This window comes from Mus musculus, chromosome 14 (assembly GCF_000001635.26).
Source record: "Mus musculus strain C57BL/6J chromosome 14, GRCm38.p6 C57BL/6J".
NCBI classification, from domain to species: Eukaryota; Metazoa; Chordata; class Mammalia; order Rodentia; family Muridae; genus Mus; species Mus musculus.
The window spans coordinates 56,134,368-56,156,358 of NC_000080.6; the positions used below are offsets into that span (position 1 = coordinate 56,134,368).

Here is a 21,991-nt window from a genome sequence, read left to right on the forward strand (position 1 = left end):
TGTACACATGTAAGAAATAAAATTTGGGGCTGGTGAGATGGCTCAGTGGGTAAGAGCACCCGACTGCTCTTCCGAAGGTCCGAAGTTCAAATCCCAGCAACCACATGGTGGCTCACAACCATCCGTAACGAGATCTGACGCCCTCTTCTGGAGTGTCTGAGGACAGCTACAGTGTACTTACATATAATAAATAAATAAATAAATCTTAAAAAAAAAAAAAAAAAAAGAAATAAAATTTGTTCTGGTATTCTTTTTCCACAGAGGTGAAAATTCATCGTGGCTTTTGAGAAGTGTAATTTTCACCCCCTGGCCTGATGAACATAGCTCTGACCTCAGTGAATTCCTAAGGTGCTGCTGAGATATTTTGCTTCTAATCTTACTGTTAGTGTGCTTAACACTTTAGAGGGGTAGAAAAAGTAAAACCTTACATCATCGTTCCATTATCCCTCTTACCTCTCCCATATCTCTCCACACCCTTCAGATTCATGGCCTCTTACTCTTTCATTACCATTCTTTCACACTCATACAAGGAAATAAAATATAAATCTATCCTAGAAGATGGTTTAATATTGCTTGAATGCATATTTCTTTCTGAACCACCATTTGGGATTAGATAACCTCCATGGTGCTCACCTTTGGGAAGACTAAGTCTCCCTCTCTCAGTAGATATTATTGTGTGTGGCTCTTCATCTAGTGAGGGGGCTCCTTGCTACTTCCCCATCCACTTTGATGGTCAACTGGTGTTGTCAATGTTCAGGTCTTGTTTTAGCAGGCATATTGTTGTGATTTTTAAAATTATTTTTATTTTTAATTTACTTTTTTTTTTTCCACACTCCAGATTTTATCCTCCCCTCATCCCCCTCAGTCCACCCTCCAACTGTTCCACATCCCATACCTCCTTCCCATTCCTCTGTCTCCATGAGGGTGTTCCCATTCTCCCTGATCCCACCAGACCTCTAAACTCCCTGTGCCCTCCAGTCTCTTGAGGGTTAGGTGCATCTTCTCTGACTGAACCCAGACCCAGAAGTCTTCTATTGTATATGTGTTGGGGGCCTCATATCAGAGATTTCTTGTGTGTATTTTGCTTGTTAAATCTAGAAGTCATATAGTTAAAAAGATTTTAAATCTTTGATCTGTGCTTGGTTGTATGCACATGAGTAGAGGTGCTTTGGAGGCCAGAGGAGCTAAAGTTACAAGAGGTGATCAGCTATTCAACATGGCTGCTCAGAACTGAACTTGGGTGCTTGGCAAAAGCAGTGTGTACTGTTAAGACTTCTGAGATATCTCTGTAGTCAGGTATGCTCAGTACTTGAAACTATTTTATCATAAATGTAGGGGCTGTGAAAATGTGGTGCATGAATACAATGTGATTGTAAGGTGTGTGTCTCAGAGAAGGACACATAAAAGCCCCAAAAAGTCATGAAGGGATATGATCAAAAATATTTTTAGCTTAAACAAAAGATTCCAGTTCTATGCTTTCCTTTATATGTATTTGAAAACTAGCAGGTATCTATGCTGTGGAGAAATGAATTTGATTGTACCAAAATATGACAACATTTTTGGAGGTCTTGGAGTCTATTTTCTTTTTATTTAATATTTTTATTAGGTATTTTCCTCATTTACATTTCCAATGCTATCCCAAAAGTCCCTCATGCCCTCCACCCCACTCCCCTACCTACCCACTCCCACTTTTTGGCCCTGGTGTTCCCCTGTATTGAGGCATATAAAGTTTGCAAGTACAATGGGCTTCTCTTTCCAGGGATGGCCGACTAGGACATCTTTTTGATACATATGCAGCTAGAGTCAAGAGCTCAGGGGTACTGGTTAGTTCATAATGTTGTTCCACCTATAGGGTTGCAGATCCCTTTAGCTCCTTGGATACTTTCTCTAGCTCCTCCATCGGGGGCCCTGTGATCCATCCGATAGCTGACTGTGAGCATCCACTTCGGTGTTTGCTAGGCCCCAGCATAGTCTCACAAGAGACAGCTATATCTGGGTCCCTTCAGGAAAATATTGTTAGTGTATGCAATGGTGTCAGTGTTTGGAAGCTGATTATGGGATGGATCCCTGGATATGGCAGTCTCTAGATGGTCCATCCTAAATCAGATAGGGGACTAATATCCAATATATATAAAGAACTCAAGAAGGTGGACTCCAGAAAATTAAGTAACCCCATTAAAAATGGGGCTCAGAGCTGAACAAAGAATTCTCATCTGAGGAATACCGAATGGCAGAGAAGCACCTGAAAAAATGTTCAACATCCTTAATCATCAGGGAAATGCAAATCAAAACAACCCTGAGATTCCACCTCACACCAGTCAGAATGGCTAAAATCAAAAATTCAGGTGACAGCAGATGCTGGCAAGGATGTGGAGAAAGAGGAACACTCCTCCATTGTTGGTGGGATTGCAAGCTTGTACAACCACTCTGGAAATCAGTCTGGCGGTTTCTAAGAAAACTGGACATAGTACTACCGGAGGATCCAGTAATACCTCTCCTGGGCATATATCCAGAAGATGTCCCAACCGGTAAGAAGGACACATGCTCCACTATGTTCATAGCAGCCTTATTTATAATAGCCAGAAGCTGGAAAGAACCCAGATGCCCCTCAACAGAGGAATGGATACAGAAAATGTGGTACATTTACACAATGGACTACTGCTCAGCTATTAAAAGGAATGAATTTATGAAATTCCTAGGCAAATGGATGGACCTGGAAGGCATCATCCTGAGTGAGGTAACCCAATCACAAAGGAACTCACACAATATGTACTCACTGATAAGTGGATATTAGCCCAGAAACTTAGGATACCCAAGATATAAGATACATTTTGCTAAACGCATGAAACTTAAGAATAATGAAGACCAAAGTGTGGACACTTTGCTCCTTCTTAGAATTGGGAACAAAACACCCATGGAAGGAGTTACAGAGACAAAGTTTGGAGCTGGAGTCTATTTTCAAATGCTAGTGCCAAATGTCAAAGCAACATCACTGTTCACAAAACTGTATTCAGCTGGATTCAGATGCAGCAAGTTATTTTCCTTAATTTGATCTCCTCATAATCACCTTCACCTAGAACAGTCACGGCTTAAAACATGGTATTGACAGTTAGATTTCTTCTTAAAGATAAATCCACTAAAACTGGTAAAATTGATTCCATTGTCCCATTCTGGCAGACATTTTGTTTCAGTTTTATTTATGTCATCCTAACTAACCTGGAAATGTGGCTTTCTTGTCCTTGGCTTGGCCATCTTGCTCCTAAAATGAACATGATGTCACCAGAGTCAGCAGGTACACTTTCTAGGAATTCCTGACACAGGAGGTAAATCCTGAGACCCTTATGAAATTCAGTCTTAGTAATGATTTATATGATGCTCTCAGCATTTAATGCTCTTGAACTAACTTTCCTTCTAAAACTTAATTTTTATTCTTTGACAACGTCACACGTGTATTTAATGCATTTTGGCCATTTTTACCCATGATTGTCCCCTCTCCTTCCCCACCAATTTCCAATGAGACTTTCTTCTCTGTACACAAATGTTTTCGATGCCCTCTGCAGAGAGCTAGCATTTAACATAAATGTAGTGTGGCAATAGCATAGTCCAGTGTTCACTCTTTGAGGCCCTCTGTATTTTTAATTTTTTTTTCAGACAGGGTTTTTCCATGTAGCGCTGGATGTCCTGGAACATGCTTTGGAGACCAGGCAGGACTTAAATTCAAAGATCCTTCAGCCTCTCTTCCCCAGTGCTGGGATTAAAGGCATGCGTCACACCAAAACTTCTTCATTTTTAAGATCCTATTTCTTATATGATGGAATAGAAATCATGCTGTGATTAAAAATAATATTATATAAGGAGCTGTATTTGCTTTTATTATAAAAATTGACAAGGAAATGGAAAGCAAGGCTTGAGGATGTCAATGTCTCAGCTGCTGATGCAGCACAGAGTGGCATGATTGTGAAGATGGTGGATGGGTGGTATGGGTGAGGCCTGGCTGAGGCGTGTGAGCTCCTAATGACCAAGCAGAATGCTTACTTGGTTTCCAATTGCCATTAAACACCCATGATCTGCAAAGGCAGGACTGCGTAAGCATCATCGGTGATCTGTGCATTTCATTCCCTGAGTCTCCAGGAGCACATGCAAATCTGATGGTGTCAGTTCAACTGTCTGCAAATAGAAATCACTGGAAGCAGTCAGTCTGGACTCAGGTGTGCATGATAATAGCAAGAGAATCATACATTCTCTTTGCAGGACATTGGGACATGTCATCTACAGAGTTCATGCTCGAGAGTCACATAATATAGTCACCCCATCATCACAGTGTATCTCACATTTTTCACTGAGCTTTGATTTTCTGTTGGGCTGTACTTATAGCCACTCTGGGCCACATGCAGCCCACAAGCTACCAGTTGGAAACCCTGAACTAGTCTATAAAAATTGAGTGGCTTCTGTCATTTAGATCTTTTTCAAAATATTTTTAGGCCCTGAGGAGACCTTGGGCCTGAACTCTGAAACCAGTCCTACAACACCCAGAGGAAGCTCTACTCCAAGGCACTCTAACACACCCAGGTTCATAGGATCAGCGGTAAGGAGAACACAACATATCTCCAAACACCACCAGGAGTAACTCAGACCACTGGGATACAGGGACACAGGAACCCTGCCCAACCGGTGGCATAGGTTACTTCTAGTCTGGGCTAGAGCCCTGAGCAGACCTTGGATGCAAACTCTGCAGCCAGTCCCTTAACACCCAGAGGAAGCTTAACTCCCAGGTGCTCTCACATGCCCAGGATCCCAGGGGCTTGGTCACACCAGGATCTCAGAGTCCCAGAGTCAGTTTGACTCCCAGGAGCTCTTACACTGCCAAGATCTCAGGATCATAGGATCCCAGAATCACAGCTTCACAGAGTCAGCTGAACTCTGAGGACTTCTGTCACAACAAGGATCACAGGAAGGACAGGCTCCAGTCAGATATAGTAAGGGCAGGTAGCACTAGTGAGAACCAGATGGCAGTAAACAAGCGTAAGAACATAAGCAACAGAAACCAAGGTTATTTGGCATCATCAGAACCCAATTTTCCCACCATAGCAAGTCCTGGATATACCATTCAATCGGAAAAGCAAGATTCTAATCTAAAAATCGCTTCTCATGATGATGATAGAGTGCTTTAAGAAGGACAAAAATAACTCTCTTAAAGAAATATAGGAGAACACACGTAAATAGGTAGAAGTCCTTAAAGAGGAAACACAAAAATCCCTTAAAGAATTACAGGAAAACACAATCAAACATGTGAAGGAAATGAACAAAATCATCCAAGATCTAAAAATGGAAACAATAGAAACAATAATGAAATCATGAAGGGAGACAACTTTGGAGTTAGTCAACCTAGAAAAGCAAACAGGAGTCATAGATGCAAGCATCACCAACAGAATACAAGAGATAGAAGAGAGAATATCAGGTGCAGAAGATACCATACAAAAGATTGACACAAAAGTTAAAGAAAATGCAAAAAACAAAAAGCTCCTAACCCAAAACGTCCAAGAAATCCAGGACACAATGAAAAGACCAAACCTAAGGATAATGGGCATAAAAGAGAACAAAGAGTCCCAACTTAAAGGGCCAGGAAATATTTTCAACAAAATTATAGAAGAAAACTTCCCTAACCTAAGGAAAGAGATGCTCTTGAACATACAAGAAGCCTACAGAACTTCAAAATGACTGGACCAGAAAAGAATTTCCTCCTGTCACATAATAATCGAAACACCAAATGCACTAAATAAAGACAGAATATTAAAAGCAGTAAGGGAAAAAGGCCAAGTATCATATAAAGGCAGACCTATTAGAATTACACCAGACTTCTCACCAGAGACTATGAAAGCCAGAAGATCATGGATATATGTCATACAGACCCTATGAGAACACAAATGTGAGCCCAGGCTACTATACCCAGCAAAACTCTCAATTACTATATATGAAGAAAACAAGACATTCCATGACAAAACCAAATTTACACAATATCTTTCCTTGAATCCAGCTCTTCAAAGGATAATAATGGGAAAACTTCAACACAAGGAGGGAAACTATGCCCTAGAAAAAGCAAGAAAGTAATCTTTCAACCAACCCAAAAGAACATAGCCACACAAACATAATTTCTCCTCCAATAACAAAAATAACAGGAAGCAACAATCACTTTTCCTTAATATCTCTTAATATCGATGGACTCAACTCCCCTATAAAAAGACATAGATAACAGACTGGATATGTAAACAAGACCCACCGTTTTGCTGGATACAGGAAATGCACCTCAGTGACAAAGACAGACACTACCTCAGAAGAAAAGGTTGGAAAACAATTTTCCAAGCAAATGGTCCCAAGAAATAAGCTGGAGTAGCCATTGTAATATCGAAAAAAAATTGACTCAATAGAAACAGATGTATAAAAGTTGGAGTCTTAGACAGATGCACTTAGCACTTAAAATGCACAGAATGCATAGAAATAAACACTTATCTAGGACTAATTGGCTATTCTGGGTCTTTAGTTGCTCCATATCAAATTGAGGATTTCCTTTCTATTTATGTGAAGAATGAGATGAGGATGTTGATTGTGATTTCACTGAATCAGTAAATTGATTTGTAGGAAGGTCGTTTTTCACAATGTTAATTCTACCATGCTATACGCTTGGGCAGTTTTCAAATTCTAGTATGTTTCTTAATCTCTTTCTTCACACATTTAAAGTTTTCATCGTAGAAGTTTTTTTCACCTCTTTTGTTAAGTGTATCCTAAATATTTTATTGTATTTGAGAAACTGGAAAGAGGAGCATGTCCAGGATCTCTTTCTCAGCATGCTTGTTACTCATACATATTAGGTCTGGCAAATTTTACAAGTCAATTATGTATCATAACACTTTGTTGAAATTATTGATAATTTCTACAATTTTTCTAGTCAAATTTTGGGAACATTGGATATAAGATAATGTAATCTTCAGTTGAAAAGAATTTGACTTAATATTTTCCCATTTGTATACTTTCTCTTGCCTTACTGCTCCAGCTAATGCTTCAATCACATTATGGATGAGCAGTAGGGATAGTGGGCAGTCCTCTCCCATTCCTGATTTTAATGGGGCTTATTAATGATTTTATACATTTAAGATAATATTGGCCATTGTGTTTATCATACATAACCTTTGTTTTAGGGCTTTTATTAATAGGCATGTTGAATCTTATCAAAGACTTTTTATTTCTTTCCTTCCTTCCTTCCTTCCTTCCTTCCTTCCTTCCTTCCTTCTTCCTTCCTTCCTTCTTCCTTCCTTCCTTCCTCCCTCCCTTCTTTCCTTCCTTAATTCTTTCCTTCTTTCTTTCTCTCTTTCTTCTGTTTTTCTTTTTAGCTTTCATTGAGATGATCATATGATCTTGTTTAAAAAAATAATAAGAACACTGCTAAGGAGGTGGGGAAAGGAAATTAAAGGAATTTACTGGATAGCCAGTCTAGCCAATCAGGGAGCTCTGGGTTATTTTGTAAGAGTTATTTAAAAAGACACTAGATGTTGACCTAGACATACTTGAGAAGAAGGAATCTCAATTGAGGAAATGCTCCATCAGATAATACTTCGGACATGTCAGTGATATAGGCAGGCACAGTCCACTGTGGGTGGTGCCATCCTTAGCTAGATAAGACTTGGCTGAATAAGAAAGATTGGTCAAGCAAACCAAAGAAGAAATCCAGAGAACAGCATTTCTCCATGGTCTCTGCTTCAGTGCCTGCCTCCAGGTTCCTGCTTCAGTTCCTGCTTGGCTTCCCATTATATCGATGTAGTATAATCTGTAAGGCAAATAAGCCTTTGCTCTCTGAGTTGCTTTGGGTCGGTGCTTATCACAGCAACAGAGAAGCAAACTAGAGCAGGCTTTTCCCAGCCCTCCAGACTTCCTTATGTCAAATGTTGTGTGAATAATCGTGGGGAACAAAGATCATATTTAGCTTGCTTTATTCCCATGCAAAGGAGATGCCAGCTCTCCTATCTCTGGGACATTGTATTCTATATTTTTCTTTCTTAGTGAGGAAGTATTTGTGCTAAGCCATTCATATTGTTCCCTTTAGTCTTTCTGGTGGCCAATAGGCTACACTGATAAACTTGGACTATGTATGAAAGATGGCAACAGCTACAGGAACAGAAGTAAGTAATGAGGGCACACTCCTAGGAACCCTTAATTTCAAAAGCTTTGCTAGTGAGGGTACTGTTGAGAGAATTCCTTCCATAGGGGGTGTAAATAATGCCTACTCCCTCCGAGACTCAGGGATCAGTGCAGGAGAGAGTTCAAAAAGAATGTCAGAGCCTGCCGAAGGGGTTGAGTATTGTACAGTAATACTCTCCTAGCAAAACAGCTCCCAACTTCATCAGCTCAGCCAGGCCTGCTTCCGGAAGACAACCCTGCTTCCACCTCCTGGACCTGTAAACTGTTGACATTCCCTCAGGGAATGAGGGTATGGTTGGGCCATTGGGCCCTCATTGTATATGCCAGTCAACCCTGACAGTCATTTGCAGGCAATTTTTCCCTAATTGTGTGTGGCCTTGAGGTCTTAGGAAGGTGCAGGAGGACATAGGCTGGGGACAGTTAACAGGGGGGTGGTTCCATTTACTGGGCTATGGAGGGAGTGGGGGCAGCAGAGATCAGTTGAGGCCTTCCACTGTGGCTGCTTGGGGGTCACTCACACACTTACCATCAAACTCTAATGCATGCCCTGTAAATAGGTCCTATAAATTCATTGATTCCCCAGGGGTAACTTCTCTGGAATCAAACTGTGGCTTGGTACTGGGACCACATAACGAAGGAATATTCATTGTTTATCTCTTCCCAGGGAAGGTGTTCTCACAGACAGCTAACCAGCATACCAGTTCCTTTAAATCAGGCAATTTTATTTGGCAAAACACCAAAGCCTTCTGGGAAATAGCATAAGCCCCAAATAAAATAACCCTAGACACCACTGAGATAACGGCGTAGTGAACCTCAAGCACAATGACCGGAATTTGAATTCCCAGAACTGATGTAAAAAAAGCCAGATATAGTAAAACACAAGTCTGTGGTCCTAGTAAGTACTCCTTCAGCAAGCTGGATGATGGAGGCAGAAGATGATGGATCCAGGAAGACCTCTCCTACAGCAAGCTGGATGATGGAGGCTGGAAGACCCGCAGAAGATTATAAGCTGGCTAGCGTATTCCACTGTGAAAAACAAGGCTCTGGCTCAAACAGGTAAAACAGGGAGATTGACACTCTGACTTCTTAAGCATGCCATATCAAGCCATGTGTGCACTTGGGAATGTGTGCACACATGCACATACACACATGGGTCCCAGGGGTCTACTTCCAGTCTTTTCAAGTTATCAAGCACAGAGGCTCACAGTGCACATAAGGATGTAGAACATGTCAGAGGCAGGCACTGTGTCACCTGCTTCTCAAGCACAAGCATTTGTTACTGTTTGTCACACTTAGTGGCCTTGCCTACTGAGAAAGCCAGAGGAAGGATATTCAGCAAATGTCTTGCAGAATTCCCTGGAGCAGCGGGACCTGAAACTGCATTAGTTAGGGAAGCAGAAACCCCGGCCTGAGTAGGGGCACAAGCCCCTTCCAGTCCGACCAGCACCGGGGTAGCTAGGGCGCAGAGTCGGCTGACACCCGCCAGCTACTCACAACACCAGTCACAGGATCTTAAGACTTCAGGTGATCCGGCCACCCTCCCGGCCAGAGGACAGGTCTCCGCCCGGCCCGGGAGCCCTTTGCCTCAGGATCAGTGGGAGCCATCTTGGTTCCGGGACTCCGCTGAACTTAGTCTGCATAGGTGAGAGTGTGCACCACAGAAGCTGACAGCTTCTGGGATAGGCGGGAGCCACAGAGCCTCTGAGGCAGCGCCCTTTTCGGGCTCCAGACATCCGGCCACCCTCCAGGCCAGAGGACAGGTGTCTGCCCACCCGGGAGCCCTTTGCCTCAGGAGCGGTGGAAGCCATCTTGGTTCTGGGACTCCGCTGAACTTAGGAACTTAGTCTGCACAGGTGAGAGTGTGCACCTCAGAACCTGACAGCTTCTGGGACAGGCGGGAGTCACAGAGCCTCTAAGGCAGCGCCCTTTTTGGGCCCTAGACATCCGGCCACCCTCCAGGCCAGAGGACAGGTGTCCACCCGGCCCGGGAGCTCTTTGCCTCAGGATCGGTGGGAGCCATCTTGGTTCGGGGACTCCACTGAACTTAGTCTGCACAGGTGAGAGTGTGCACCACAGAAGCTGAGAGCTTCTGGGACAGGCAGGAGCCACAGAGCTACTGAGGCAGCACCCTTTTTGGGCCCCAGACATCCGGCCACCTTCCTGGCCAGAGGACAGGTGTGCACCCGGCCCGGGAGGCTTTTGCCTCTAGATTGGCGGTAGCCATCTTGGTTCTGGGACTCCACCAAACATAGTCTGCACAGGTGAGAGTGTGCACCACACAAGCTGACAGCTTCTGTGACCCGCCAAAGCAACACAGCTTCTGGAAAAGGTCCTGTTTTGGGCCTTCATCTTCAGCCAGGAGGAGGTCCAAACACCAGATATCTGTGCACCTTCCCTGTAAAAGGAGAGCTTGCCTGCAGAGAGTGCTCTGACCACTGAAACTCAGAGGAGAGAGCCTGTCTCCCAGGTCTGCTGATAGAGGCTAACAGAATCACCAGAAGAACAATCTCTAAACAGAGACAACTATAACAACTAACTCCAGAGATTACCAGATGGTGAAAGGTAAACATAATAATCTTACTAACAGAAACCAAGACCACTCACCATAATCAGAACCCAGCACTCCCACTTCGCCCAGTCCAGGGCACCCCAACACACCGGAAAAGATAGACCCAGATCTAAAAGCATATCTCATGATGATGGTAGAGGACATCAAGAAGGACTTTAATAACACACTTAAAGAAATACAGGAGAACACTGCTAAACAGGTAGAAGACATTAAAGAGGAAGCACAAAAATCCCTTAAAGAATTGCAAGAGAACACTGCTAAACAGGTAGAAGACATTAAAGAGGAAACACAAAAGTCCCTTAAAGAATTGCAGGAAAACCAGACCAAACAGGTGATGGAACTGAATAAAACCATCCAAGACCTAAAAAGGGAAGTAGACACAATAAAGAAAACCCAAGTTGAAGCAACACTGGAGATAGAAACCCTAGGAAAGAAATCTGGAACCATAGATGCGAGCATCAGCAACAGAATACAAGAGATGGAAGAGAGAATCTCAGGTGCAGAAGACTCCATGGAGAACATCGGCACAACAATCAAAGAAAATACAAAATCCAAAAAGATCCTAACTCAAAATATCCAGGAAATCCAGGACACAATGAGAAGACCAAACCTACAGATAATAGGAGTAGATGAGAATGAAGATTTTCAACTCAAAGGACTGGCAAATATCTTCAACAAAATTATAGAAGAAAACTTCCCAAACCTAAAGAAAGAAATGCCCATGAACATACAAGAAGCCTACAGAACTCCAAATAGACTGGACCAGAAAAGAAATTCCTCCCTAAACATAATAATCAGAACAACAAATGCACTAAATAAAGATAGAATACTAAAAGCAGTAAGGGAAAAAGGTCAAGTAACATATAAAGGCAAGCCTATCAGAATTACACCAGATTTTTCACCAGAGACTATGAAAGCCTGGACAGATGTTATACAGAAACTAAGAGAACACAAATTCCAGCCCAGGCTACTATACCTGGCCAAACTCTCAATTACCATAGATGGAGAAACCAAAGTATTCCACAACAAAAACAAATTCACACATTATCTTTCCACGAATCCAGCCCTTCAAAGGATAATAACAGAAAAAAAACCAATACAAGGACGAAAACCACGTCCTAGAAAAAGCAAGAAGGTAATCCCTCAACAAACCTAAAAGAAGACAGCCACAAGAACAGAATGCCAACTCTACCAACAAAAATAAAAGGAAGCAACAATCACTTTTCCTTAATATCTCTTAATATCAATGGACTCAACTCCCCAATAAAAAGACATAGACTAACAGACTAGCTACACAAACAGGACCCAACATTTTGCTGCTTACAGGAAACTAAAAAGATAGACACTACCTCAGAATGAAAGGCTGGAAAACAATTTTCCAAGCAAATGGTAGGAAGAAACAAGCTGGAGTAGCCATCCTAATATCTAATAAAATCGACTTCCAACCCAAAAAAGACAAGGAAGGGCACTTCATACTCATCAAAGGTAAAATCCTCCAAGAGGAACTCTCAATTCTGAATATCTATGCTCCAAATACAAGGGCAGTCACATTCATTAAAGATACTTTAGTACAGCTCAAAGCACACATTGCACCTCACACAATAATAGTGGGAGACTTCAACACACCACTTTCACCAATGGACAGATCATGGAAACAGAAAGTAAACAGGGACACAGTGAAACTAACAGAGGTCATGAAACAAATGGATCTGACAGATATCTACAGAACATTTTATCCTAAAACAAAAGGATATACCTTCTTCTCAGCACCTCACGGGACCTTCTCCAAAATTGACCACATAATTGTTCACAAAACAAGCCTCAACATATACAAAAATATTGAAATTGTCCCATGTATCCTATCAGATCACCATGGACTAAGGCTGATCTTCAATAACAACATAAATAATAGAAAGCCAACGCACACGTGGAAACTAAACAACACTCTTCTCAATGATACCTTGGTCAAGGAAGGAATAAAGAAAGAAATTAAGGACTTTTTGGAGTTTAATGAAAATGAAGCCACAACATACCCAAACTTATGGGACACAATGAAAGCATTTCTAAAAGGAAAACTCATAGCTCTGAGTGCCTCCAAAAAGAAACTAGAGAGAGCACACATTAGTAGCTTGACAACACACCTAAAAGCTCTAGAACAAAAGGAAGCAAATTCACCCAAGAGGAGTAGACGGCAGGAAATAATCAAACTCAGGGGTGAAATCAACCAAGTGGAAACAAGAAGAACTATTCAAAGAATTAACCAAACGAGGAGTTGGTTCTTTGAGAAAATCAACAAGATAGATAAACCCTTAGCCAGACTCACTAGAGGGCACAGGGAAAGTATTCTAATTAACAAAATCAGAAATGAAAAGGGAGACATAACAACAGATCCTGAAGAAATCCAAAACACCATTAGATCCTTCTACAAAAGGCTATACTCAACAAAACTGGAAAACCTGGATGAAATGGACAAGTTTCTAGACAGATACCAGGTACCAAAGTTAAATCAAGATTAGGTTAATGATCTAAATGGTCCCATATCCCCTAAAGAAATAGAAGCAGTCATTAATAGTCTCCCAACCAAAAAAAGCCCAGGACCAGATGGGTTTAGTGCAGAGTTCTATCAGACCTTCAAAGAAGATCTAATCCCAGTTCTTCACAAACTATTCATCAAAATAGAAACAGAAGGTACTCTACCCAACTCATTCTATGAAGCCACAATTACTCTGATACCTAAACCACAAAAAGACCCAACAAAGATAGAGAACTTCAGACCAATTTCCCTTATGAATATCGATGCAAAAACCTCAATAAAGTTCTTGCTAACCGAATCCAAGAACACATCAAAACAATCATCCATCCTGACCAAGTAGGTTTCATCCCAGGGATGCAAGGATGGTTCAATATACGGAAATCCATCAACGTAATCCAGTATATAAACAAACTCAAAGACAAAAACCACATGATCATCTCGTTAGATGGGGAAAAAGCATTTGACAAAATCCAACACCCATTCATGATAAAAGTATTGGAAAGATCAGGAATTCAAGGCCCATACATAACTATATTAAAAGCAACCTACAGCAAACCAGTAGCCAACATCAAAGTAAATGGTGAGAAGTTGGAAGAAATCCCACTAAAATCAGGGACTAGACAAGGCTGTCCACTTTCTCCCTACCTATTCAACATTGTACTTGAAGTTCTAGCCAGAGAAATTGGACAACAAAAGTAGATCAAGGGATACAAATTGGAAAAGATAAAGTCAAAATATCACTCTTTGCAGATGATATGATACTATATATAAGTGACCCTAAAAATTCCACCAGAGAACTCTTAAGCCTGCTAAACAGCTTCAATGAAGTAGCTGGATATAAAATTAACTCAAGCAAGTCAATGGCCTTTCTGTACACAAAGGATAAACACGCTGAGAAAAAAATTAGGGAAACAACACCCTTCTCAATAGTTACAAACAATATAAAATACCTTGGCGTGACTCTAACTAAGGAAGTGAAAGATCTGTATGACAAGAACTTCAAGTCTCTGGAAAAAGAAATTAAAGAAGATCTCAGAAGATGGAAAGATCTCCCATGCTCATGGATTGGCAGGATCAACATTGTAAAAATGGCTATCTTGCCAAAAGCAATCTACAGATTCAATGCAATCCCCATCAAAATTCCAACTCAATTCTTCAAGGAATTAGAAAGGGCAATCTGCAAATTCATCTGGAACAACAAAAAACCTAGGATAGCAAAAACTCTTCTCAAGGATAAAAGAACCTCTGGTGGAATCACCATGCCTGACCTAAAGCTATACTACAGAGCAATTGTGATAAAAACTGCATGGTACTGGTATAACGACAGACAAGTAAACCAATGGAACAGAATTGAAGACCCTGAGATGAACCCACACACCTATGGTCACTTGATCTTTGACAAGGGAGCAAAAACCATCCAGTGGAAGAAAGAATTCTCACCTGAGGAATACCGAATGGCAGAGAAGCACCTGAAAAAATGTTCAATATCCTTAACCATCAGGGAAATGCAAATCAAAACAACCCTGAGATCCCACCTTACACCAGTCAGAATGGCTAAGGTCAAAAATTCAGGTGACAGCAGATGCTGGCGAGGATGTGGAGAAAGAGGATCACTCCTTCATTGTTGGTTGGATTGCAAGCTTGTACAACCACTCTGGAAATCAGTTAGGCGGTTCCTCAGAAAATTGAACATAATACTACCAGAGGATCCAGCAATACCTCTCCTAGGCATATATCCAGAAGAGGTTCCAACCAGTAAGAAGGACACATGCTCCACTATGTTCATAGCAGCCTTATTTATAATAGCCAGAAGCTGGAAAGAACCCAGATGCCCCTCAACAGAGGAATGGATACAGAAAATGTGGTACATTTACACAATGGAGTACTACTCAGCTATTAAAAGGAATGAATTTATGAAATTCCTAGGCAAATGGATGGACCTAGAGGGCATCATCCTGAGTGAGGTATCACAATCACAAAGGAACTCACACAATATGTACTCACTGATAAGTGGATATTAGCCCAAAAACTTAGGATACCCAAGATATAAGATACAATTTGTTAAACACATGAAACTCAAGAAGAATGAAGACCAAAGTGTGGACACTGTGCCTTTTCTTAGAATTGGGAACAAAACACCCATGGAAAGAGTTACAGAGATAAAGTTTGGAGCTGTGACGAAAGGATGGACCGTCTAAAGACTGCCATATCCAGGGATCCATCCCATAATCAGCTTCCAAACACTGACACCATTGCATACACTAGCAAGATTTTGCTGAAAGGACCCAGATATAGCTGTCTCTTGTGAGACAATGCCGGGGCCTAACAAACACAGAAGTGGATGCTCACAGTCAGCTATTGGATGGATCACAGGGCCCCCAATGGAGGAGCTAGACAAAGTACCTAAGGAGCTAAAGAGATCTGCAACTCTATAGGTGGAACAACATTATGAACTAACCAGTACCTCAGAGCTCTTGACTCTAGCTGCATATGTATCAAAAGATGGCCTAGTGGGCCATCACTGGAAAGAGAGGCCCATTGGACTTGTAAACTTTATATGCCCCAGTACAGGGGAATGCTAGGGCCAAAAAGTGGGAGTGGGTGGGTAGGGGAGTTGGGCGGGGAGTTTATTCGGGACTTTTTGGATAGCATTGGAAATGTAAATGAAGAAAATACCTAATAAAAAAATTAACTCTAAAAAAAAAAAAAAAAAAAAAGAATTCCCTGCGGCATTGAAGCAGTGCTGAGCATGGAAATCTTGGCTTCTTTTTCTCACTCAGTTCATCAATCCCAGCATCGTAGCTACTGAGGCCAAACCACGCGAAGGCATTTAACCAGTAAAGAGAGAACATGACCAAGGAAGTTACAGTAACAAAGCAAGGAAAGAAATGGCACAGTGAAAATGTCAAAAAGACCAAGGAATTGGAAGGATGGACTCGAAGTAGAGATTGACAGGACTTCCTGGAGGAGGCAGTAGCTGACTTTAAAGGATTTCAATGTTTGGGGAAAGCAAACTAATTCTGCTGAATTGAGGGACGTCAGACACTTTCGGTTGTCTGTCCTGGAGGTGACATTTTGCCAACTGCAAGTGACAAAGAAAAGGCATTTGCTGCCAACTTCCCAAATTGCACAGGTCATGTCTTGGGGCAGGGGGTTGGGGGAAAAGGGTAGCTATGAGGTCGTCTGTGTAAAAGTGACTAATTTACAGTTATGGCTATACTTGAGTCAATTAAAATGTTTTATTAGTAGGGATTTGAATCCTTTACATTCATTAACATTTAACAGTAAATGGGGGGGAGATAAATAAATATTATCTGGCTTTTTAAAGGTCAAAAATATTTTTAAATTAAAAATAATTTTTCATACAATATATTCTGGTCATAGTTTTCCCTGTATGTCTCCTCCCAGATACAATCATTTTCCCATCCATGTACCTTACTAGTAAGAAAATTCTGTACATAAATAAAAACAGACATGAAAATTAACCAGACCCCAAGTCTGTACTATTCACTGAACTTTTTTACAATTAGAATTGGTGTTCAGAATGGAAGTTGTGAAGCTTCACACCAAATTCTACACTTTCAGGTCAGAATATATTTTATGTTCTTATCTACCACCAGGAAAAAAAGAATCCATGACAGAAATACAACAAAAATGACAATGAGTGTACCTATCAAATTGCCTGAGGAGGCCAGAAGAGAGACAGAACCAAAACTAACATACAGAATTAATGCAATGAATAGCAAAATCACCATGCCATATTTTGCACGCTGAGAAAAAAAAACCCAAAACATTCATATATCACAACAAAAGTCCACAATATCAAAGCAGTCCCGAGGAATAAGAACACAGCTGGAAATGTAACAATACCTCACCTTAGCTTAATGTGAAGAGACAGAGCAAAGGGCCCTGAATTGTTGACAAGGTGGGAATAGAACCCGTTGGAATAACAATTCAACAGAAAGATCACAAAACTTGAAATCCACCTGCAGAGGAATGAAATTAGATTCCTTGTACATAAAGCAGTTCAAATTCATGAAAGGCCTTAGTTTATAACCAGAGAAAAAACATATAGAAGAAAACACATGGGGGCATATGTCAAGATAATGGCAAAAACAAGAACTTTTAAACAAAACACCAAAGGCAGAAGAACTAACTTAGTATCAACAGGTGGGATGATGTAGTGGATATTCCTGGTTGTCAACTTGACTATATTTGGAATGAACTACTATCCAGAATTGGAAGGCTTACCAGTGACCCTAATCTGGAGGCTGGGAGATAGAAGTTTCTGATCTGGATATTGGTATGGAGATCTTGAGGTATAGTGGCTATGGATTCCAGAAGATTAAGACAGGGAGATCTCTGAGTTCAAGGTCATCTGGGATTAAAGGTGTGGTGGAATACACATTTAATCTCGGCTACACCTTCTGCTGGAGACCATATAAGGACATTGGAAGAAGGGAGTCTCACTCTCACTCCTTTGCCTGCTTGCCTTGTGGGACTGAGTAACTGCTAGATCCTTGGACTTCCATTCACAGCTACTACTGAACCATTGTTGGGAATTGGACTGCAGACTGTAAGTCATCAATATATTCCTTTACTATATAAAGACTATTCATAAGTTCTGTGACTCTAGAGAACCCTGACTAATACAGACGACATGAAAATAACGATCATGTATAGCAAAACAAACAATCATGGCTGACTCATTACAGGAAGCCAAGGAGCCAGGTGTTCTGTCCACAGGACAGGATGTCTCGCTGTCCCAATCTGGTACAGGAGGTCCTGAGGATTCCTAGAGATCTGCTGCTCTCATCTGTGATGGAGTCCTGAAGAACTAGGTTCTCCCACCAAGGAAGGAAACCTTAGCAGCAGGACAGATATAGCCAGAAAGGATGGGACAAGCAGGCAAAAGCAAACCTTTCTTTCTCCATGTCTTTGTGTGGGCTGCCTGTAGAAGTGGTGGCCCAGATTCAGAGTCCGTTTTCTACCTCAAATAATCTAATCAAGGGGTGCCTGGATGCTTGGGCTTGGTTATTTCGAAATGCAGTCAAGTTAACAACCACAATAACCCATCACAGACTATACTCCAAAATAAATAAAGAATTTCAGAAAGTAAATATCAGGAAAGTAAAAGTGCCAATCAACAAATGGGCAGTTAAAGGGAATGGATGGTTTAAACTGAAAGAAAAAGGATGAATGAAAGAAATAAAATCTAATAACTATAACTTTTACAGTGTTCAATATTCATCCATGAATTTAAGCACTACTACTGAGCTTCATAATAAATAGTGCATGGTGTTGTCATAAAACCAGACATGTTGATCAACAGAATCCAATGGAAGGTTTGGGTTTTTAAAAGAACTAACCTGTGGACAACTGATTTTTCATTTTAAAAATCTATAAATACAAAATGGAAAAAGAAGGCAGCTTGAACAAATGGTCTTCATCTAACTGGATATTTGCATGTAGAAGAATGCAAATTGGTCCATATCTATCACCCTTCACAAAACTCCAGAGCAAGTGGACCAAAAACCTTAATATAAATTCACAAACATTAAACCTAATAGAAAATAAAGTGGGGAAAATCCTTGAACCCATTGGCACAGGACACAACTTTCTGAACAGAACAGGGATAGTGCAGGCCCTATGACAAACAGTTTACAATGGGGATTTCAGGAAAGTGACAAATTAGTTTAAGGCAAAGGAACCTGTCAGTTAGAAAAAATGGCACCCTGGGAAAAGATTTTCATCAACTTCATAAATGACTCTAGCAGGTCTGAGCATGTCAAAGACAAGTCCTAGCATAACAAACATGGCGCCCACAGGTTTTGACTTTTACCCTCTTCTTCTTGCTTAAAAACTGTTAGAGTACATTCTTAAAGACAGGCACCAAGGTCTATTTCCTTATTTGGCCATTGACGCATTCGTGACACTAACCTCAATGCCCAAGAATCAAACTTCATTATTTGGTTAGCTTATTCAATCTCCATTTACCAACTCAACATAGCACACACTCCCATTTTCCCCTTAAAAGCAGGTTTCTGGCTATTCTGAATAAAGCTACTATGAATATAGTTGAGCAAGTGTCCAAGTTGTAGGATGGAGCACCCTTAGTGAGGTAACCCAGACCCAGAAAGACAAACATGGTATATAGTCACTGAGAGGTGGATATTAGCTGTTCAATAAAGAATAATCACACTGCAACCTACAGACCCAGACAGGCTAAGTGACAAGGAGAGATCAAAGGCAAAGGGGGGGTGGGGATCCTAGAGTTCCCTGAGAAGGAGAAATAGAATGAATTGTGCAGATGGACAGGGCTGGGTGAGGTTGGGAACAGGAAGAATCAGGTGAGGGAGGGACCAATGAAGGGAGAGTGTACTGAGATGATGACTGGAGTTGGAGCATTTGGAGGCAATGTGAAATCTACTGCAACAGACTGTCCCTGGAATCTTTGAAGGAGACCCTAGCATAGTCTCTAAGTCCTGGGAGATACAGAGGCTGAACAGGCCATCTTCTGTAACCAGGCAAGACTTCCAGTGGTGGTACTGGGACACCAACCTGGCCAGAAGTAATTGACCCACAATTTGTCCCGTCTACAAGATGTGCTGGGATAAAGGTGGCACAGCAATTGTGGTGTGGCCAATCAATGACTAGTCAACCTGAGGCTCGTACCACCAGAGGTAATCCAACACCAAACACTGCCTGCATGTTCAGGAAGCAAAGGCTGGATAGTCCAGAGACCAAGGATGGAAACAAACACAACTGGCCATAAGGAGAAGTCAATGAAATGATTCCTGCTGATACTCTGCCATACTCATAGATGGATGCCTACCCCATCAAGTTCAGAGAGGCTTCATCCAGCAACTGATGGGTCCAGTTGCAGAGACTCATGGCCGACCACTAAGCAGAGCTTGGGGGAAACCCCACTGAAAAGGATCTGGAATGATTTTACAAGCCAAAGGGGTCAAGTATACAAGGAAACACAGTCCACAGATTCAACTGGCAGGGCTCATAGAGCCTCTATGGATCTCAGCTAGGTCCTTTGCATATGTCTATGGTTGTGAAGCCTTGTGTTCTTGTGGGACTCCTAACAGTAGGATTAGACATGTCTCTGAACCTTTAATCTTCTCTTGTACCACTGTCCTCCTACTGGTTTGCCTTGTCCAATCTTGATATGAAGGCTTGTGCCCAGTCTTATTGTACCTTGTTGAGCTGTGTTCAGGTGACATCCCTGGGAAGCTCATGCCTCTCGGAAGGGCATTGGGGGAGGAGTGGATCTGAGGGAGAGGAGAGGTTGCAGGTGCTGGAAGAATTGGAGGGAAGGAAAACTCTGGTCAGGATGGAATGTATGAGAGAAGAAAAACTATAATTCACCAGGCTGCTGTGTGAGGGACTTGAATAGGGTCACATGGGTCACCATGAGCTGTGTTATACTTCAGTTGGAGTGGTTGAGTCTGTGATTACAATGTCAAGAAAGGTAAACCCTCTCTACTTGACTTTCTCCGGCTTCCGTGTTATGGTAGAGGGTCAACGTGAAGTACATAGAAAACCACAGGGGTAAAGAGCTTACAACTTCCTCCCATTCTAAGCCCAAGAATACCATGTCCATGGAACTGTTAGAATAGAGAGATTTTGATCATTTTTTTAAAAACATGAGTGTTTATTGTGCATTCCAGCTATAGATCCATGGATGCCACATTGAGATGCCTAGAGAAACAAGAGGATGAAGGTGGAGGAGGAGTCCAGTGTGTATCTGATACAAAACCAGAGACCTAGAAGTGTTGGTTGACGATGTCAAAATATATTTCTAGCTTAGCATCCCTTAGAACTCTAGAGTTCACAAACTGCCATATCCCCATGTGGCCAATAGGGGGAGGCCGAGGTTCTAGGACAAGCCATGGTAGTTGACAAACTGGAGGTCTTGATTGAGCCTCTCTGTCCATGGAATTGTCCAGGGATCATTAGCCTGGCTTTGGTGGGAGGGGTAACCCCAGGTGACTGGCAGCCCAAGTCTAGCTGGAATATGAGGTAGAGAAGACTCTACACTTTTGGAACTTTATAGGTAAAGGAGTGAAAATGTGATATAAATCAGGCCTGGCTGATGTAGGGATGGAGTAGAAACTACTGTTAGCCAGAGGTCAGATGAAAAACACTGGAAGGCCACAGAGGGGAACAGAAATTGACTGAGCTCTGTGGTGGGCTGGGAAACAAGACCCAGGTGAGTCTGGGTCCATCAGAGAGATGACTCCATATTAATACTACAGACAGTTCAGGAGAGGAGAGTCCCCTACCCTGCTAGAAAGGGGGACCAGAAACAGGAAACTGACTGGGTTGTACAGCCCATTGCCTTCTGAATCAAATCTCCTTTCACCCCAGTGCCTTGGACTTTCTGCCATTGTTGGGGCTGGATGAACGTGACTCAGAGATGAAGTAATTTCCTAGGTCCAGAAGATTCATTTCCAGAGGACAAAGTATGAAAAGTGACTTAGTGTAGGGCATCTCAGTAGTGCTGTAGACTCCTGATGTTTGTGTTGTGAGAAAGCCAACCTTGGAGACTTGAGAACTAAACATGGGTATGGCTGTATGTCGTGCACACACTTCTAATCCTCTCACCGAGGAAGCAGAGAGGGGCAAATATCTGTGAGTTGACAGCCAGGCTCATTTACATAGCAAATTTCACACAGCCAGAGCTATAC

The 21,991-nt window shown here is 41.8% G+C and overlaps 1 non-coding gene across 1 annotated transcript; it reads left to right on the forward strand.

Moving 5' to 3' along the window:
* The first annotated feature begins 21,780 nt into the window (after nt 1-21,780).
* On the forward strand, nt 21,781-21,862 carry LOC115488405. The gene has a single exon (XR_003951262.1). It is a non-coding gene; the product is annotated as a small nucleolar RNA SNORD55/SNORD39 (small nucleolar RNA).
* Nucleotides 21,863-21,991: the final 129 nt, after the last annotated feature.